At 47.5% G+C, this 21,015-nt stretch overlaps 1 protein-coding gene across 2 annotated transcripts in view; it reads left to right on the forward strand.

Moving 5' to 3' along the window:
* The window catches only part of TIAM1 (TIAM Rac1 associated GEF 1), a 315,885-nt gene that overhangs the window by 61,199 nt on the left and 233,671 nt on the right, over nucleotides 1-21,015 (forward strand). For both annotated transcript variants that reach the window (XM_066370374.1, XM_066370373.1), the window contains one exon: nucleotides 4,653-4,721. The gene's annotated coding sequence lies outside the window, so the exon portion shown is untranslated. The remainder of the gene's footprint in view (nucleotides 1-4,652; nucleotides 4,722-21,015) is intronic.

Below are 21,015 nucleotides of genomic sequence, written 5' to 3' on the forward strand. Positions count from 1 at the left end.
GGGGTCTCGAACCTGGATCCTCTACATCTCAGTCCAACGCTCTAGCCACTGCGCCTCCGCCTGGTCAGGCGAAGCACGATGTTTTAACATCTGTCGGAAGAAGGGGCAGGCTGTCTAAGTACGCAGTAGGCAACTGTTTTGGGCATTGTTTTTCACATTTATCACTACTCTTTACCCCTCAAATGTTTCTATAAAAACCACCTTTTCTAGCACTTGTTTCTAATCATTCTGGCTCCAGCTTCTGAAGTAGCTCCATAACCTTTGCTTAGTTGGGTTTTGCTGAGGATGACTTCCAAAGCCTGGGCCTCTCCGCTTTTCAGCAGGGTTTTACTGTGGTAACTCTGGCTCCCTGGGCCTTTGGTGGAGAGTGGCTGCCATGGTCGTGCTGGCCCCCGAGTGTGCCTGAGACAGGGGTCTTGCTTTGTTGTGGGAAAACCAAGCAGCCATGGCTGACAGGGTCTTAGGTGCGTGGCGTCTCTGATCTGGGCAGACAACGAACTTCCCTGAGATTTCCATGAATCCTGTTTATTTGCCTTCGCTGCCTTCTTTGCACCCTGGGGATAGGAGAGAGAGGATGAGGAGTCACACTACTTACTGCCCACACAACAGCCCTGTGGGGGGAGCCAAATCCCTCTGTTGGGTGAGGAGGATGAGTTCGGGGCTCATGAGCAGTTAGTGCACAGTCACCCAGCTTGCGTGCGCGTGCCGGTTGTGCGTGCTGTGGTTGGAAGCCCGTTTGTCTCCATCTTCCCACTTCTCCTGGCTGATGGGAGGTGGAGAAGCCCGTGCCTCTTCCTCCCTTCCTCGTCCCCATTACACTCAGCAGGATTTCCCTGCAGGACCTGGGGGCAGGGACTGGAGCTTGATGGTGGCTAACGGTTGTGACCACTGCCTTGTGCCTGGCACTTGCCCGAGACAGCGTTGGGTGCGCTCATGTACTCAGTCCTGTTAGTCAGTGCTACAGAGCGGGAGGCTGAGGCACAGAGTGGCCACTGGTGAACAGGTGAGGATGCCACAATCTGGCCCAGCATCCGCGCTCTGAGTGTCTGCCTCCCTTATTTGTCCAGTAGTCTCTGCTCCAGACCAGCTGGGATGCAGGAGATCAGGAAAATAGTCCAGTTCATGGAACTTGTTTCTGACTTTGTTGTGGACAGTGAGGGCCTCCGACTGATCAGCTACCTTGACTCTTGGTCCTTTGTTAGTGTCCAGCTGCACCAGGTCCCCTTCTGCTACCTTCTCTGCACTCTGGTTGCTTCCTTGTGCCTCTGCTGAAGGTCACCTTTCAGGGACCCCTCAGACTGACGGGAGGCCAGTTGTTCCCCAGGGGCCACCAAGAAGCCAGCACCCTGACCTGCAAATCACTCCACGAGTAAAAATTTACTTAAATAAACACAAAAATCAATATGATGTCATCCAACAACTTCTAAACAGTGTCATGGAAATAGCTAGTTCTAGGAGCTAGCAGAATGGTACAAGCCCAGCAAGTGCCCTGAGCTCTGTGCTGTGTGTCCTAGGGTCCTGGCTTCTCACCGGCTGCCCAAGCCACAGCGTCCTAGTCCTGTTTTCTGGGAACAGGGATCAATGTCCCCTGGATCATGAGGGAATGAGGAAGAATTTTGACCTGTGCTTGGAGTGGGAAGGCGAGAGGCAGGTCAGACCAGTTAGTATAGTGATGAGAATGCCTGCAGGCAGCATTGGTGTTGGCTGGAAGCATTATGCGTGTGAATCACCCCTGGTGCATCGGTCCCATTAGGTAGGGGCTATGGTCCACTCTGTTAATTGGGCATGTGTATTGTAATTTTAGGAGCATTGACAGAAAACACATCTCAGCTTCCAGGACATGCAGTGCGGTGCGTGGCTCCTGGGCTGGTGGCACCAGTACTGGGCCACTCTTTGGCCCACAGATGCCCCCTTTTTGACAGGCCTTGGGGATGAGCTTGGACGTGCTGGGCCTGTTGCAGCTGCATTTCTTGAGCTGTTACTGTACGCTGGACACTCTGGGGAAGAACTTGGCATGACTATTTATTTATTTATTTTTTACAGAGACAGAGAGAGATTCAGAGAGAGAGATAGATAGGGACAGACAGACAGGAACGGAGAGAGATGAGAAGCATGAATTATCAGTTTTTTTGTTGTGGCACCTTAGTTGTTCATTGATTGCTTACTCATATGTGCCTTGACCGTGGGGTTACAGCAGACTGAGTAACCTCTTGCTCTAGTCAGCGACCTTGGGCTCAAGCTGGTGAGCTTTTGCTCAAACCAGATGAGCCTGCGCTCAAGCTGGTGACCTCGGGGTCTCGAACCTGGGTCCACCGCATCCCAGTCCGACGCTCTATCCACTGTGCCACTGCCTGGTCAGGCGCCATGGCTTTTTAAATTCTCACAAAAAGAAAAGAAGTACAATGATGATGATTTGTAGATAAGGAAACTAAGTCAGTGGGCAGTAGGATTGCCCAAAGCCACCCTGTTTGTGGCCAGACCGAGTGTCAGTGGAGGCTGCCAGGTTCCTGAGCTGGGCTGAGGTTCCTGGTACAGGCAGGAAAGGGACAGTGATATAGGGCAGACTCTGTCGTCAGGCTCCCTTTGGATTAGAGGCTTTGGTCCCTTCTGGGTGTCCTGGCCTAGGAGGGTATGATTCTCTTGGTATTTGCCCTATTATAGAATTAGAGGTGGATGTTTTTAGGCTTCGGTTTGTTTGCAGCTGAGGTCACCCTGGCAGCAAAGGAGATGGAGAAGGCTCTGATGAGGATGTCAAGTAGTGTGTGGGAGGCAAGGCTCTTGCTGGGTCTTGGAGGCACATTTCTCCTTGATCCTACAACAGCCCTATGAGGGTAATTCCGCATGGTCACCCTGTGTTGCAGAAGGGTAAACTAGCCCAGGGAGGGTGAGCCACGGATCCTCGGTCACAGAACACATGAAGGCAGTGCTGGGCTCTGGCCATCCATCTCTGAGGTAAGGACTGACTCCACAGTGGGGGCACTCCACCCCAGAACGGAGCTCCTGTGGACACCCGGGCAGTTCCTGCAGGCGCAGCCTCGCCAGCTGCTGTTTGCGGAGCTTTCCCCTTCCAGGTTGCTGCCCACCCTCCTGCTCAGCAGCCGGAGTGTTCCGGAACAGCAGGACGCACTCTTCCCCAGCCCCGAACTATTTCTGCATTGAGCACCTGCTGAGCTGATGAGCTTTTGAAGTGTCACTTGACTGATAGAAGGGAGCTGTGAGTGATTGGCAGGAACACACATTCCCAGCTGCTTCCTTTGCTGGGGTGGGGGAGGTGGTGGCTGGTGGAAGGGCCTTGTTTACCCCTCTGTGTGGGGAGGATTATGTAGTCCGGCTCATGCACCTGGCACAGGTACCCACTGTCTGTCTGCCTGGTCACTTCTCCTGGGCAGACAGTGGCTCTTTCATTGCTCAGTTGGCTCTGCATTTTGGGATTAACTTCTGAGAATACAATTAGGTTCTTGACCTTTTTTTTCTTTCTGGATTTCTCCTATCAGGAAAATGCTCATGTGTACAAAATCCTGTATGTAAATTCCCAGTTGTCTACTGTATTCGCAGTTGACCCCATCTCTCTTCTCTACCTCCATAGCTGTGAATAAAGTCTTCCTTACTGGTTTTTTGTTTTCTTTTTGTTTGTTTTTTTGTATTTTTCTGAAGTTGGAAACGGGGAGGCAGTCAGACTCCCACATGCGCCTGACCGGGATCCACCCGGCATGCCCACCAGGGGGCGATGCTCTGCCCATCTGGGGCATTGCTCTGTCGCGACCAGAGCCATTCTAGCGCCTGAGGCAGAGGCCATAGAGCCATCCTTAGCGCCTGGGCCAACTTTGCTCCAATGGAGCCTTGGCTGCTGGAGGGGAAGAGAGAGACAGAGAGGAAGGAGAGGGGGAGGGGTGGAGAAGCAGATGGGCGCTTCTCCTGTGTGCCCTGGCCGGGAATCGAACCCAGGACTCCTGCACGCCAGGCCGATACTCTACTACTGAGCTAACCAGCCAGGGCCTTCCTTACTGTTTTTAATGACCATGAGAATGAGTTTTTAACATTAGCCTGCATAAAACCTTGGACTTGTTTGGAGCCTCACAGACTCCAGTGCAACCTCACTCAGTGTCCAGGGCCATAGGGCCATGTGGAGCTCACTGTGGGAAGCCTGCCCACCCGTCAGTGGCTGGTTCTTATTGTCTGAAAGCCGTATCTCCATCTCACCCTTGAACTCTGCCTTGACTTTTACTGAGTGATCTCAATTCTGCTTTTCCTTGAAACCTCCTCCCTCCCTCAATACATGAATAATTGCTTCTTACATTTTAACCATCCAAATGAGAATCCTTCCCGGCAGTGCCCATGTTGCCCTTGCTGTGTTTAGAGGCCTGGCTGAACCTTTGTTGCGGACTCTGGGGTGTTGTGTCTGTAGAAGGTGGTGTCAGGGTGACCACCCCCCGGGGCAGAAATCTGTGCTCTTGGTCCTTGTTCCGTAAACTCCTGTGTCTCTGCTCCTTCTAGTGCTGCGTCTTTTGTTTCCTTCCTCTGCGTTTGGCTGTTGCCAATGTCTCGCTTGATAGTTTTATAAATGATGCACTTTATTCTTTCATGGAATAATGTGCATGGGCTTGGTGAAGACTTGTCACTCAGAAGTCTCTTTTTTTTTCTTTTATTTCCAGGTTGATGGTTATGTTCCAGGTGCCGACATCAGAAGCCTGACCTTCGTGGGGTGAGCAGCTTACACTTAGGTGTGCCCGAGTGCCTAGGGGGCCCGTGCAGGTACACCAGGCTGCACCCGTTCATTTGCCTTTGCATCTGGGAATTTATCTCAGAGCCCTAACTCGGAGCCTGGTGTTCATTGGTTTTCTTTTTCTTTTTTCTTTTTTTTTTTTTTTGCTTTTATATTTAGGAATTTTATTTTGGTTTTCATCTCTATTTTTTGTGTGTGTGTGTGACAGAGACAGAGTCAGAGAGAGGGACAGTTAGGGACAGACAGACAGAAAGGGTGAGAGATGAGAAACCTCAATTCTTTGTTGCAGTTCCTTAGTCCTTAGTTGTTCATTGATTGATTTCTCATATGTGCATTGACCAGGGGACTTCAGCAGACCGAGTGACCCCTTGCTGGAGCCAGTGACCTTGGACTCAAGCTGGTGAGCCTTGCTCAAACCAGATGAGCCCACGCTCAAGCTGGTGACCTTGGGGTCTCGAACCTGGGTTCTCCACATCCCAGTCTGACGCTCTATCCACTGTGCCACCACCTGGTCAGGCTTCATCTCTATTTTTTTATTTTGCATTACCTTGTTCATGAGTGTGTTTGAAAACAGCACACGTCTACAGCATCCAGACAACCAAAGTCTTTTACTCAAAGAAGAATGTTAGGGAGAGGATGGGAAAAAGAAAATCAGATTTATTTACAAATATCTTAATTGGGCTCCCTGGAAAGATAAGGATTCCTTTTTACACAACACAATGCCATTATTGAATTAAACATGAGCAATAACGTATTTCTTAATGTCACTAAATATTCATTCATAATTTTGTGACTGTCTCATAAATATTCTTTTCACAGTTAGATAAAAATACTTTAGGGTGACCAGAGGGTTTAAACAGAGTCCACACATCGCATTGGTTGCTACGTCACCTAAGGCTCTTTCAGTGGGCAGGTGTCCTGCCCTCCGGTTCTCTTGCCGGGTGTGTGGTCAATAGGCCGGTCTTTTGTCCTCTGGAGTTCCCCACAATGTAGATTTTTCTGACAGCATCCTTATGTTATTTAACATGCTTTATTGTCCCCAAAGTTTCCTGTAAACTAAAGGCTAGATCTGATTCAGGTTTGATTTATTGATAAACAATATTCCCTGCATGATAGTGTACCTTCTGTCAGGTCAGACATTCCGTCTTTTTTTTTGCAGCGCTAAGATGGACAGGTGTTGTTAGTCTGCTTGTCCTGCTCGGGTCCCCATCGTTTCTCCCTCACAGTGTTTAGCAGCCATCGATGACCCACACGGGTGCCCAGAGCCTGCTTTGTTTAGGGTTTACAGAGAAGCGGTAGCATCATGCTGTTGTTTGTTCTGTGCTTATTAGCTGGGAAGTTTCTTCGAAGAAGAACTTTATTTAAACCTTTTAAAAATTTTACCTTGTGTTATCTTTTTTATTCAAAAGGCTGAATAACAGCTTCATTCTTTCCCCTTATGTATCAGAATAATGAATTGGATCCATATTATCGTTTAAAGATGATCATTTAAAACAATACCATCAAGAACTCTTGGGGTGTTAATGTTTTTGGCATTGGGTAAGGATTTGGTAGAACAGTAATAAAAAATAGTCCCTTCTTTTAGGTTTCTAACTTCTACTTAAATGTTTCTAGGTCAAAGGAAGAGACTGGAAACCTGTAAGTGTAGTCGAGTGAGGGCAGAAACAGGATAAAGATCACAGAATAAGGGAGGGAAGCAGGGACCATCTGAGGAGGCTCAGGCTGAGGGCTGATCAGGGGGGAGACCATGGTGGGGCATGTGTCAGGGTCCAGGGGGCATGGGCCCTCCCAGGCCATCGTAAGGCCTTTGGGTAGACATGATCTTACATATTTTTTTCACATGAGAATATGCTGTTGAGAGGAGGTGAAGGGCAGAATCAGTGAGACTGGGTAGGAGGTGGCAGCGAGCAGAGTACTTATGGTGATACTGGTGAAGTGTTGCCAAAATCTGGATGCATTTTGACGGTGGAGCTGCCAGGATTTGCTGATGGATGGGGATGAGTGTGAGAGAGGAGGCCATGCCCAGGACGAGGAGGAACCACAGGTATTGGAGGATGACAGGTAACAGTGGTGGACCTGAGCTGTTCCGTGCCTCCCGGGGCCCTTCCTGGCCAGTCAGCAGGTAGGAGTTTGAGGCTGGGAACAGGAAGGCTTGTCTTCAGAGTGGTGTCTGAGTTGCTGGGCAGGTTCTTTCTCTGGTACACTAGTTACCCCTTTCAACTCAGTGACCAGAGCCTGCACCCCTGGCCTTGGCCTATGGCTAGGTACAGAAGACACGTCCGCCATGGTAGAGTAGAAGCTGCTCTGTCGGGGAAACACTGGTACCATGAAAGCAGGTTGTTGAGAAGTGATTTCTGCCTTGTGTGTCCAGACTTGATTCTACATGAGCCTAGATGTGATGAGTGGCTAAGCTCAGTGTCTTGGTTACAGATCTTGCCATTTCAAAAAAATTTTTATTTATTGATTTGAGAGAGATAAAGAGAGATCAGGTGTGGGGGAAGCATGAAGCATCAACTTGTAGTTATTTCTCATATGTTCCTTGACCGGGCAAGCCTGTGGTTTTGACCTGGTGACCTCAGCGTTCCTGGTTGATGCTCTATCCATTGAGCCACCACTGGTCAGGCAGATCCTGCCATTTCTTACTGTAGGATATTGTAAGTGTGTTGGCTTCACCTTCTCTCCTGGCGCTCTGACAATCAGAATGGAGCTTGGCAATCCCAGCTATGGGCGTTTCTATAAATAAATTTATTTTAATTTTAATTTTTTTATTGTTTTTAAGTGTGAAGGGGGGAGGCAGAGAGACAGACTTTTGCATGTGCCCTAACTGGGATCTACCTGGCAAATCCACTAGGGGGCAATGCTCTGCCTATAGAGGGCTGTTGCTTGGCAGTGGAGCTGTTTTAGCACCTGAGGTGAGGCATGGAGCCATCCTTGGTGCCTGGGGCCAGCTTGCTCCAACCAAGCCATGGCTGCAGGAAGAAAAGAGAGAGATAGAGAAAAGTGAGAGGGGGAAGGGTATAGAAGCAGATGCATGATTCTCCTGTGCGCCCTGACCAGGAGTCAAACCTGAGAGACATTCACATGCTGGGCCAATGCTCTACCACTGAGCCAACTGGTGAGGGCCTATATAAATAAATTCTTATTGGAATCCCCACACACTGACTTGGTTACATGTTTTCGGTTTCCTTTCATGCCGTGACAGCAAGTTGTGATAGATGATGTATGTCCCACATGGTTGGAATATTTACTGTTTGGCCTGTTACCAGAACCACCTGCTGAATGGGATTATGGCTGTTTGCATTTAGGGGTCGCGCAGAAACATTTCTCGTCCCCGAAACGCCACAGGCATTAGCCTTAGTGCCCGTAGGTGTGAAATTCTGTCTTCTGGATTGTGGCTCAGAGTTAGTGAAGACACTTTATTGTCCTGTGTTCAGTCTTCTACATGTTAGATGACATCACCCTTAAACCAGAAAGGAGTATCATTCAACATGGGCCAGTTCACATTACGTGTGGTGCCATTTTTTGGAGTAAACATTTGAATATTAGCAATCCCTGAGTTCAGCATTGGGAGGTCTGACTTGGCCCATCCTGTCCCTTAAACAGGGAGACGCCATGTCTTTAATATGAACACACTAGTCTGTGGCCTGTTTCCTTTCTGTGTGATGAAGAATTCTCCATCCTTCCATTCAGTGTCTCGTGCTGAGGTTTTCAAAGTAAGTCAATTTGCCTATTTCCCCCAGTGAAACTCAGCTAGTTTTAGCTAAGCCATTTCTTTGGTCTTTTGGCTATATTGTGTGCTCCATTGTGATGCGTGGCTATGGAACTGTTTATTTAGAAAAAATTGAAATAGATTTAAACTACAAGGAAAAATCTTTCTTAATTGCATCTTAATGTAACACAAACCAGAGTGTAGTGATAGAAAAATGATAGGAGAAAAAGAATGATAACAATAAAGTTGCTTAGCAAAAAATCCTGGTTCATAATGCATTCAGAAATAATTGGCATCAGAATGTGTAATTAACAATCTTGTTTTGAAGTGTGCAGCTGAAGCTCGGGCGGGCGAGGGACCTGTGAGGATACGGTGACATCTGAGTTAGCCCCTGTGGTAGCACTTCTGACCCTGCATAGCGTGGCGTCTCGCTACCTGTCCTGTTAGTTGCTTTTTTAGTGTGTGATAGAAGGAGATACTAAGAAGAGTTAGTATGGAGGGTCCTCCACTGCTTGACCAGACACCTGCTACTGCCCCAGGTTGGTCAGGGAGGAGAGGGCTTGGCTTTAGCTCAGACCACAGGGAAGTTTACTGGGGAGTTGGAGTGGACCAAGTAGAGCACCTTTCTTGACCAGGTGTCAGGTTGGCCTGGGACTTGTGCTTGAGACTGACTGAGGAGCCTCTTTGGCTCATTTTCTGGGCCCACCCCCTAACTCGGCCCCGTGGGTCTCATCTCTGAAATGGCCAGGAATGATGAGTCTTAAGGACACATGCACAGAAAGGGGGAGAGGGTGGGCTCCAAGGCTCAGAACCTGAACCTCAGTTTCCCCACGGCCTACCTTGGCACCAGCTGGCTACCTGAGGATTGGGAGGCCAGACATGCAACATTGTAAGTGAAAGTGTTGGGAAAGGACGTTCCAGCGTCTGTTCGGTATTCCTTTGGTTCGCTAGTTGCTAGCCCAGGACCGCTATGTCCTGGCTTCTGGGAGAGGAGGAGGGGATCGGTACTGTTCAACATCCCCTGATGCTGAATCCCCGAGCCCCACCTGTTGGGGAAGGTAGCTCTGCGTGGCTGTGTGGAGGCTGTTATCAAATCAGTCCCATGAGTGCTTCCCTTTGGAAAGAATCATGTTGGACATGGAGGTGGCGGCACTGCCCAGGACACTAATTTGAAAGAGACCACCACTGCTCTCTTCTTGGAAACAGCTTTTAGAGTCTGGATGTATTCTTTGAAATGTCTTCATTAGTGGCAAATCTTTCTTTTTTTGGGGGGTGGTGGTTTTGATTTTCAGTAAAATTCTGAATGCTGTTGCCCTTCAGTTGGTTTTCTACTTCTGTTCTTGTCCACAGAGTAGTGCCAAAATCTTATTCCCATGCTCAGAACTTCCTGGGGTGCTTACCAGCCTGGGTTTGAAAACCAGGCCTCCTGCCGGCTGTGGGGCCTCAGAGGTTTGTCTCCTCTGCTCCTCTTACCTGTGGGCACTCCCATTCCTTTGTAGGACTATAATGTCACCAGCCTCAGGCCTTCCCTCCCTGCTGCTCCTTCACACACTTTCCCCTGCACACACCTGGTCACCTCCCATTACACCTGTCTCATTGTCACCTCTCTGCTCACTGCCTGTAGTTCCCAAGGTCACTCAGTCAGAGGTGGCTGGGACGTGGTGCTGCCATTCAGAGGCAAGCCTGCTCTGCAGGGTAAGGTCTTCAGCTGGGTCGTGTCTGATAGATGGTTTTCCAAGAGGACCACATTGAAGGAATAGTTCAGATAGCTTAAAATTGAGTCTTGGATCTTGCTCACAGGTGAAGGGGAGGGGTTGTGTGAGGCTGAGGATCACAGGGGGTCCCCCAGGACGTGCCTTTGACGTGGCCACTGGTCTGGGAAATTCAGCCCCAAACTGGAACTCACCATCTCACTTCTTCCAACTTTCTGACACCTATTCATGTGACCACTGTCTTTGCGCCACCAGAGTTTAGCTTTGGTATTAGCTTGCACATGTGCACGCACACATGCACATGCATACACACAGACCATACAGATCTGTGCACGCACACAGTCATGCACACACACATATTCTCTAGTGTTGGCCTCATTGTCTAGCCTTTTCCCGATGATTAGTGGCTTCCCTTCGCATTCTGCCCTGTTGGCTCAGAGCTTGCCAGCCCTCCAGGGGGTCCTTGACACCCACTCCAGCTCTTCCCCTGCAGGGCTCCTCGCCCCTGCCCCCCAACCTCCAGTCCTCTGGGGTGGCTTTTTTCCCTGAATTCCACTTAACACCTTCTGTGTTTCACCTGCTTCACTTTGGAGTTGTCAAGGTCACCTGAATTGGATTACTCACCCATAGATGGACTTGGCTAACTTCCTTTTATACTTATTATTCTTTTCCTAAACTAATGTAATGTTGGCCGAATGATCTGAATTGGAAAACTCATGAGAACACTATGATATACTGAATGAAGCACACTGTTTGGCAGTCTGAGTCACCCGTACATCTGTCTCTTGGGCCGGCTCTGCCTGTGGCCCAGGGGCCTGGCAGCCTGCTGCCCGAGGCCTGATTAATGGTCATCTCAGAGCTCCGATGTCTGTGGCACCATGCAGAGGTGAGCCCATCCTGCCACATGGGGCCTCGGCACTGTCCATCTCGCGTGACCTTCTTTTCTCATCAGTTCTGTTTGGCTTCTTTGCTTAGCTGATGTCTGGGTAGATAAGGTGCTGCTTGATCCTGTCTTCAGCTGACGGGGCAAAGGTCAGCAAAACCAGTCTCTGTGTTCTTGTGCTCTTGTTCTTAGAAGGTTACTGACACCCTTTTTTTATTGTTAAACATTTAATGGCAGGCTCCACTCAATTTGTATATTTGATCATCATTTATCTGAGGTTCCGATAAATAGTCCCGTCTCATTTTCCTTAAGCTGATGAATTTTGCATTGGTGCTCGTGGGGAAGGGAAGTGTGGAATTTGTGCTGGGGCCATTCATCATCTCTCCTAATTTCTTTCCCTGTCAGTTCCCAGAGCACATGTATGACATTGATCAGTCCATCTCGCTTATGCTCTAAAACCGTGGTGGCACTGTGTGTCTTTAACATCTTGGAAATGCAGCGCAGTGAGGGGGACTGAGTAGAAGCCTGCTGTTGCTGAGTGATTGTTCCCTAGCTGCTGTTTCCGGCTGACTCAGCACTGCGCCTCTGGGTGGCAGGAAAGCCAGCACCAGTTCCAAATTTTCTCTTTGAAAGAGCATATTCAAGCTGGCTGATAACCGCCGTTGTGCTTTCCATGGGATGCTTTTTTAAAAAATTTTTTATATAGTCTTCATTTTTTTAAAAATTATTTTTATTTTATTTATTCATTTTAGAGAAGAGAGAGAGAGAGAGAGAGAAGGTGGGGAGGAGCAGGAAGCATCAACTCCCACATGTGCCTTGACCAGGCAAGCCCAGGGTTTCAAACCGGCGACCTCAGCATTCCAGGTTAAGGCTTTATCCACTGCACCACCACAGGTCAGGCATATATATAGTCTTAATTTTTTAAATGAGAGGAGGGGAGATAGTGAGCAGACTCCTGCATGCACCCCCAACCGGGATCCACCCGGTAACTTCCACCTGGGGCGGATGCTTGAATCAACTGAGCTATTTTTAGCATCTAAAGTTGATGCACTTGGACCAGTCCAGCTATTCTCAGTGCCCAGGCTGACACTCGATCCAGTCGAGCTGCTGGCTGTTAGAGGAGAAGAGAGAGAAGGGGGAGAGGGAGAGGGGAAGGGCAGATGGTCGCTTCTCCTGTGTGCCCTGGGCGGGGATTGAAGCCAGGATGTCCATATGCCAGGTCCATACTCTTTATCTACTGAGTCACTGGCCAGGGCTGGAATAGCATATCTTTTAATTTTTAAATTTAAATTTAAAAATTTTATTATTATTATTTTTATTTTTTAGTGAGCAGAGGTGAGGCAGAGACAGAGTCCTCATGCGCCCCGATGAGGATCCACCTGGCATGCCCACTAGGGGGCGATGTTCTGTCCATCTGAGGCCCTTGCTCCATTGTAACCAGAGCCATTTTTTAACACCTGAGGCGGAGGCCATGTAGCCATCCTCAGCACCCAGGGCCAACTCACTCCATTCAAGCCATGGCTGCAGGACAGGAGGAGAGAGAGAGAGAAAAAGAGAGAAAGAGAAAGAGTGAGAGGAGGAGGAGCTGAGAAGCAGATGGGTGCTTCTCCTGTGTATCCTGACCAGGAATCAAACCTGGGACTTCTACACATTGGGCCCATGCTCTACCATTGAGCCAACTGGCCAGGGCCCCAAATAGCATGTCTTTAACGGTGCCCATATGAACCCAAGTCCCACTGTTGGGAGCTTAAAGGTTAGATTTTCGTGAAATTTTTCATGTAATAGAATCTCATCACTTTCTGTCCTCCTGTCTGAGGAGGGATGGCCCAAAGATGTGTTGCAGGCTGGGGCTTCTCTTTGGCTCTGGGGCAGAGGTCAGATCTATGGAGTATGTGCTGAGTGACTTGCATGGAATCCAGATCTGTTTGGTGTCTGTGTTACGTAGCACTCTAATTTATCTTGCCTGCAGGGAGTTCCAAGTGGTTGTTTGTAGGCATTTACCAGAGAAGTTGGCATACTCTTAGCCTACTGGACAGAGAAACCATGGAAAACTGTAATAATTCAGGGCTCATTGCAGAAACCGTGACTATAAAATAAGATTTTTCTTTTGGTCCCAAATAAGCGTGTCAGAAATCATACCTTGAAAGCTGAAAGAGATATACAACTTGGGCCCCAGGGGTCAGAGGTCTGGGGACTTTATTCCAGTGGTGTTGATGGTGAGGGCATTTAAACTCTTGGGGCCTCTTTAGAAGCTGATTAAACTTATGGGACCTCTCTCCAGGAAAATGTGTGTACACATTGCACAACTTTTTGTATGCAGTTTAAAGGGATTGTGCTCCTTGGAGTTTATTTTTTGTTATGCACAGTTCAGTTTTTGTTCCAGAATTATGGTGCTGAGCCCTGTGCCAAGCTGAGTGGCCCCAATACCGGTCTGGGTCTTTCTCCATTGTGCTTCCCCGAGTTGGCGTTATTCAAGTGACCTCTGGTGTGGCGTGAAGAAGTTACTCTTGCAAATTAGAAGCATTAAATAAACTGCATTGGACAGTTTAAATAAAATACAGCATTATATAAAGTATGTTTTTTATTAAAAAAAACAAAATTAAAAATCCCAGGCAGATTTGCAGGGCAGGGAGGAGAAGCTGAAGTAGGGGTGTGCAGGGGAGGGATATTAGTGCTGAACTCTGCACGATTGTCTTTTAGAAACATCAGCTCCTACCCCGGAGGGCCAAGAATTAAACCAGTGAGGCTGCGTGCGTAGCAGAATGTTGAGTAGGCTCTGAGCCCAGTTCCACAAAGGGTTTTGGGCTCTGGGCATTCCTGGCTCTCTCAGGTAGCTGTCTGTGGGAAAGGGTTGCCTCCCACCCCTTGTTGTTTATGCTGTCTGGGGATACAGCCCTGGAGTCTGTTCATTGCTCTTTGCCCATGCCTAGAGGGTTTAATCATTCCCTCTGACACAGCACTAGGGAATCTGACAGGTCCGGCCATGCCCCACACCAGGCTCTTGTAACCCAGGCCTTCCCCATCTCTTTTCCCTTTTGTTTTTCAGACTTAAAGCTAAGAAACGAAAGGTGAGAGTCCACATTTTCTGCTTTGCAGGCAAGGATGCTTTCTGCTTACATTGCTCAAGGCAGTAAAAGTTGCCCTCATCCCTGGATGATATGGCTGTCTAGTACAACTGAACTTTGGTATTTAATATATTAGTGCACTGAAATGTGGGATCAAACCTGAGCCATCGCTGGAGACATCCAATCCTGGCTCTTTCTGGCCTTGCCAGCGTGGTCTGTACAGTAGGGACTTCTGTCGGTTTATTCTCCTTCCTAAGGTTTAACAAGGTTGTGAAAGTTCCCGTTCCGGGGCCCTTCCTTGACAAAGAGTCTCCCTGTGACCAAACTGTAGTCTGGCTCCTCTGACCCCTCTTCTCTACTAGGCCTCTACCTTGGCCCCTGGTTCTCTCCTTGGCCTGCTCAGCCCAGTCTCAGCAGAGAACCTTCCTAAGTTATTCCCCACCCTTGATATCTATCTGGTCAGGTTCCTCATCCCCAACCTTTGGTGTGTAAGTCTTTGGCCTGCCTCTCGCCCAAATCCTGTTAAGTCAGTTTAGCAAGAATCCCCCTACCCTGGAAGCCTCCTCTTAGGAATTTTCCATCCACTGACCTCTTGGCCCTCTCCTTGCCTGCAAATTCCCACTGCTTGTTGTATTCAGAGTTGAACCCGATCCCTTTCCCCTATTGCAACAGTCTTGAATAAAGTCTTCCTTACCGTTTTAACAAATGTCAGGATAACATTTTCTTTAATAACCTAGAGCAGTGGTTCTCAAACTTTTTGAAGTCGGGGTGAATTTAAAATCCTACAAATAATTGTAGGTGCACTACATATTGATACAAATTTCTGAGAAATATTATAATAATTAAGTCAAATATTAAAGAAAAAAATATAAAGTTCAAGTGTGCTTTTATGGTAATTAAATGAAATAAATGACAAAACGAAATAAATTTATTCTGACATTAAAAAACATTTTTATGTTACATTTTTTGTTATGCTTTTTAGAATTTGTAAAAAAGAGGGGTTAAGAAATAAAAGAACAACAAAAAAGTTATCTTTATATATATATATATAGAGATACATTCTTAGTAAGATTAGTAAATTCAGCAGGTCCTAGCGCGAATGTGTTAAGTTTTTCCATTCTTGTGTTTATGAGAAACATGAGCCTGATGTGTCCTAGCGATTTCTTCCATGTTTGGGCATGTATTTGAAAGGCAAACTCTCATTTCCTCATCAATACATTGAAGAATTCCTCTCTTTTTACTTTTTTTTTTTTTTGTATTTTTCTGAAGCTGGAAACGGGGAGAGACAGTCAGACAGACTCCCACATGCGCCCGACCGGGATCCACCCGGCACGCCCACCAGGGGCGACGCTCTGCCCACCAGGGGGCGATGCTCTGCGGAGCGTCGCTCTGTCGCGACCAGAGCCACTCTAGCGCCTGAGGCAGAGGCCACAGGGCCATCCTCAGCGCCCGGGCCATCTTTGCTCCAATGGAGCCTCGGCTGCAGGAGGGGAAGAGAGAGACAGAGAGGAAGGAGAGGGGGAGGGGTGGAGAAGCAGATGGGTGCTTCTCCTGTGTGCCCTGGCCGGGAATCGAACCCGGGACTTCTGCACGCCAGGCCCATGCTCTACCACCGAGCCAACCGGCCAGGGCCACTTTTTACTCTTAATTGTGTTGAGGGTAGAAAATTCTAATTCACATAACTAGGATGTTGAAAATTGTTGTAAAATATTCAAAGCTTTTTAGAGATATTGCCACATATTCTTCTTTTATAGAAATCCAAAAGGCTTCAAGAGACAATTCCTTATGTTTAATCATCAATCCACGATCAGTGGATGTAGCTGCCAGTTCTTCTTCTGTTAATGTTAAACCAAAATCACTGGAAGCTTCCATGAATGGGTTTCTAATTTAGTCATATTGTTCAGTGTTAAGTGATGGAAAATGCTATAAATTAAATTCTACCCGTCAGCCTTCAAGTCCTATTTTATTTACACTTAACTTTTGCTCACTTCCAGAATCAGATTTTTTAATATCACACTTCTTTTTGAAAACTCTATCTATTTTATTTGGGTGTATTTATCTAAAAATAATATAATGATGTGTTAATAATAAATATAATAATGATATGTTAACAAAAAGAGTGATATTTCCATAATGAAATGGTATAATGGTATAATATATAAAATATATTTATTTTTATATCATATTTGGGCACATGCCATGAACAAGCACAGCTAGTTATTCCAGGTCCCGAGTGGGAATGGTGTGGAATTAAGAAAATACACAGAATTAAGAAAATATGGGGTCAGGCCTGACCAGGCAGTGGCGCAGTGGATAGAGTGTCGGGCTGGGATGCCGTGGACCCAGGTTTGAGACCCCGAGGTTGCCAGCTTGAGCATGGGCTCATCTGGCTTGAGCAAAAAGCTCACCAGCTTGGACCCAAGGTCGCTGGCTCGAGCAAGGTGTTACTCCGTCTGCTGAAGGCCCTTGGTCAAGGCACATATGAGAAAGCAATCAATGAACAACTAAGGTGTTGCAATGAAAAACTGATGATTGATGCTTCTCATCTCTCTTCATTCCTGCCTGTTTGTCCCTATCTGTTCCTCTCTGACTCTCTCTCTGTCCCTGTAATAAAAAAAAAAAAGAAGAAAATATGGGGTCAGGAGGACCCTGTAATTGTTGCTGGCAAGAACAAAGCGTGCCCAAAAAACCGCATCTTGCTTTATTATAGGGCAGGGGTCGGGAACCTTTTTGGCTGAGATCGCCATGAACGCCACTTATTTTAAAATGTAATTCTGTGAGATCATACAACAACCCATGTACATTACGCATTATCCAATAAAAATTTGGTGTTGTCCCGGAGGACAGCTGTGATTGGCTCCAGCCACCTGCACCATGAACGTGAGCAGTAGGAAATGAGTGGATTGTAATACATGAGAATGTTTAATATTTTTAACATTATTTTTTTTATTAAAGATTTGTCTGCGAGCCAGATGCAGCCATCAAAAGAGCCACATCTGGCTCGTGAACCATAGGTTCCCGACCCCTGTTTTAGGGCAAAGTGAGGCCATTAGCAAATCAGTGGTCTCTCGTCATGTTTGCAAGGCAACCCAAGAATTTTACCAAGTGCAGAAAACCCCCACCATACATATCATCTTAACTTTACACCAAACAAAGGATAGAAGAAACTTGCCTCTAGTCTTTCCGGGGAACATGGGGGGTAGTGTAAACAGTCCAACACCACAGCTTAACAGCCTTTTGCAACCTAATCAGGCAAGTGGGTGGGGGTTGGGCAGACTGTCAGCTTACAGCCAATTAATTCCCCACACCTCTGTCCCCCCAAAATCTAAATTCCAAAAGCCCTGTTTTTTTTTGTCCCCAACAGGCACATATTTCTCTGGAATACCATAGGACGCACCTGGAAATCTTCTAGGGTGCACCAGTGTGCCCTGTCACACACTTTGAGAACCACTGACCTAAAGAGTCTGCACTTGATATGTCCAAGATGGGAGCCTGTAAATCAGCTAGGAAAGACTAAATTACTGAAACAAAACCCAAAATTATACACATCGAGTTCTCTCCAAGTGGTGATTCTAGGATCCAGACTTCTTTTGTGTTGTGGCTCTGCCATCGCCACCATGTATCTCACATGGTCTCTGCATCCCTCCCTGCAGGTCAAGTCATGGAAGGCAAGAGAACGTGCAAAGGACTGGACAAAGACACAGCTCTTCATGCACATTGCATCAGCTAGAGTCAAGTCACACAGTCTCTGTCTCTTCATGGTAGGCTAGAAATGTAAGCCAGAGGAAGCGGGAATGGGTTTGCTGAGCAAACCAGTATCGTGTGTCTGATGCAAGGCCACACCTTGAGAAATACGTAGTAATGATTGCCAAGTGTGTTCCTGTCCTAATGGCCCATGATTCTCTCTCGTGCTGGGACATTTTACACAGTAAAAAGCAAGCAGTCTTTTCAAAGTGAAAAGAGAAATTGGACCATCAAAATTGCAACTGATTTTTCTGCCCGTACACTGGGTTTGGAAATGCTGTATGTTGACCTGGTCAGACCAGTTGATCACATGGTCAGGGGTCCCATCGCTTCCTTCCAATGACCCCACCGTCACGTTGCTGGGACTCACTGCTTCGGGGGACCACACACTACCTTATGGTGCCTCTACAAAATGAGGTGCTCAGGAATCTGCTTGTTTCCCTGAACAAGTAACGAGAGTGGATGGCTTGTCTTCTTTGTCTCTGAACCCTAGTAGACGAGGGATTTTCATAACTGCTTGTGTTTAAAACCCCTGATCTGGGACCATGACGACTTGGATGGTTTTTAAAGGGGCCGAGGATTTGGGTTTCCTCTGTGTGAGGAGTTGGTCTAAAAGCAGACACGTGTCGGGGAGGGATGGCGCAGTCATCAGTTGCCTTGATGCCAGGAAGGGCAGTTCATGGAGGAAGAAGAAATATTTGGATATGTGTGAGATGTGGTTTGAGCAGACTGCAAGGGAAGACTAGATTGTGAATGCAGAGTCCTTGAAACATTTTTGGGTTTCTAACTTCTTAATAGCATCAGTTGCAAAGCGAGCAAGTATGACGCAAGCTGGTGGGTGCTCTCGGATTTAGTATAGCCCTGATGCCAGACTGTCCACTGATGTTCATGGATGCTTTACTACATGTGGCTTTTGCTATTATCTTGTTTCCTGTTCTACCAGACAAGGGAAGTGGAGGTTAAATAATCATACTCGGTCACACTGTGGGTAATCAAGACACTGTGGACAGTCAGAAGCGTATGTAATCCATAGTTTGTTCCTTCTTGGTCAGCCATTATGTCTTTGGGCAGTCAGTGGTTTTCAGAAGCATATTCTCTTTTCTACATGTGGACATGGAGAAGGAGGTGGTTCCATATCCTCCGTAACAGTCATGGTCTCTGGGTAACAGTCTGCACTGCTGGTTTTTTGAGGGCGAAGTCGGCTCTATTTATTATCAGCCTGTGATGGGTGCAGCATGCTCATATTGTGTAGGAAGCTTATTCACATTAATGATGGGTCAGCTAGGGTGTCTTTTTAGGATATTGTAGGGTGTTACCAGTCAAATGTGGTTTTTATTTTTAATTTATTGTGAGGATGGGGAGGCAGAGACAGATTCCTACATGCACCCCAACCAGGATCCACCCAATGAGCCCACTTCGGGGTGATGCTCTGCCAATCTGGGGCCCTTGCTCCATTGCAACTGGAGCCATGGCCTGAGGTGGAGGCCGTGGAGCCATCCTCAGCACTCAGAGCCAACTCATGCCAATCGAACCATGGCTGCAGGAGAGGGGGGGGAGAGAGAGAGAGAGAGAGAGAGAGAGAGAGAGAGAGATAAGAGAGATAAGAGTGGGGAGAAGCAGATGGGCACTTTTCCTGTGTACCCTGACTGAGAATTGAACCTGGGACGTCCACACACTGGGCCGACGCTCTACTAATGAGCCAACTGGCCAGGGCCCAGTCAAGTGTGTTTTAAGGAATATAACACATTTAAGGTTTCTCTTATTCTTCTCTTTGGCTCAAGGGAAGATGGTGTTGGGTCTCTTTGTAGCCAGGTCCAGTTTTTTGTTTTTTTTTTTTATATTTTTAAAAATTATTTATTTATTTAGTCATTTTAGAGAGGAGAGGGAGAGACAGAGAGGAGAGACAGAGAGAGAGAAGGGGGGGAGGAGCTGGAAGCATCAACTCCCATATGTGCCTTGACCAGTCAAGCCCAGGGTTTCAAACCGGTGACCTTAGCATTTCCAGGTCGATGCTTTATCCACTGTGCCACCACAGGTCAGGTCAGGTCCAGTTTTAAACATTGTGCCAGTGTCCTCCTTCTGTTGAGTGAATGGACAGTTCAGCATATTATTTGAGATAAAATCCCCACCTTGGGTTGAGGGCTGACCTGTCTCTCCCTCTCTTATCATCAGCTAACTCAGTAATTAACTCCCACCAGTGGTTCTCCACAGGCATGGAGTGGGGTAGGGTGGGGTGGGGTAGGGGGGACTGTCCCAAAGGCACCCAGCAGTGTCAGGAGTGATATGTGGTTGTCACAACTGTGTGATTTTTTTTTTTCCCCCTCTTTTTTTTTTTTTTTTTTTTTGTATTTTTCTGAAGCTGAAAACAGGGAGAGACAGGCAGACAGACTCGCGCATGCGCCCGACCGGGATCCACCCGGCACGCCCACCAGGGAGCGTCGCTCTGTTGCGACCAGAGCCACTCCAGTGCCTGGGGCAGAGGCCAAGAAGCCATCCCCAGCGCCTGGGCCATCTTCGCTCCAATGGAGCCTTGGCTGCAGGAGGGGAAGAGAGAGACAGAGAGGAAGGGGGGGGTGGAGAAGCAAATGGGCGCTTCTCCTGTGTGCCCTGGCCGGGAATCGAACCCGGTACTTCTGTACGCCAGGCCGATGCTCTACCACTGAGTCAACTGGCCAGGGCCTTTTTCCCCCTCTTTTAATAGCATGTTTATTTATTTTTTTAACTTTTTTAAGGACTTTATTAATTTTTCAGAGAGAGAGAGAGAGGGAAAGAGGAAGAGAGAGCGAGAGATAGAAGGGGGAGGAGCAAGGAGCATCAACTCCCATATGTGCCTTGACCAGGCAACCAGGCAAGCCCAGGGTTTCGAACCGGCAACCTCAGTGTTCCAGGTTGACGCTTTATCCATTGCGCCACCAAAGGCCAGGCCACAACTGTGTGTTTTGCCACTGGCATCTAGTGGGTGGAGGCCAGAGATGCTCGTTCTTTTCAGATTACATGTATTGATTGCTCCCCCAGAAGTAAACAATGTTTCATTTGCATTAATTGACAAGGTGTTTTGGGGTCCTATAGGTGCCTGTCTTTAGAGTAACTTTGCATTGCTGGGTCCACAAAAGGAACCCTTGCATAGTTTTGCTTTAAACCTGGAACTAAGAGCCTTTCAGAGAATAACCTGAATGGAG

This window comes from Saccopteryx leptura, chromosome 2 (assembly GCF_036850995.1).
Source record: "Saccopteryx leptura isolate mSacLep1 chromosome 2, mSacLep1_pri_phased_curated, whole genome shotgun sequence".
NCBI classification, from domain to species: domain Eukaryota; kingdom Metazoa; phylum Chordata; class Mammalia; order Chiroptera; family Emballonuridae; genus Saccopteryx; species Saccopteryx leptura.